Here is a 346-nt window from a genome sequence, read left to right on the forward strand (position 1 = left end):
GGAAGAGGGGCAACCGGGACAGAATCCGGCGCCCCGACCGGGACTAGAACCCGGTGTGCCGGCGCCGCTAGGCGGAGGATTAGCCTAGTGAGCCGCGGCGCCGGCCAAAATAAAGATCTTTCAAAGCAAACAGAAACTGAAACAATGTGTCACCATTTGTCCAGCCTTACAAATGATACTTAAGTACAGAAATACAAATAGTCAGCATCACGAAAAAATGTGAAAGCAGAAAATCTCCTAATAAATATAAAAAGGAAATCCAAAACAAACAAAAGGAATATTTACGGAAAAATGCCAGGGCCAAGTCATTACTTGTCAATAACAACCTTGAATGTAATGGTCTCAT

The sequence above is a fragment of the Oryctolagus cuniculus genome, chromosome 9 (genome assembly GCF_964237555.1).
Source record: "Oryctolagus cuniculus chromosome 9, mOryCun1.1, whole genome shotgun sequence".
Classification (NCBI taxonomy): Eukaryota; Metazoa; Chordata; class Mammalia; order Lagomorpha; family Leporidae; genus Oryctolagus; species Oryctolagus cuniculus.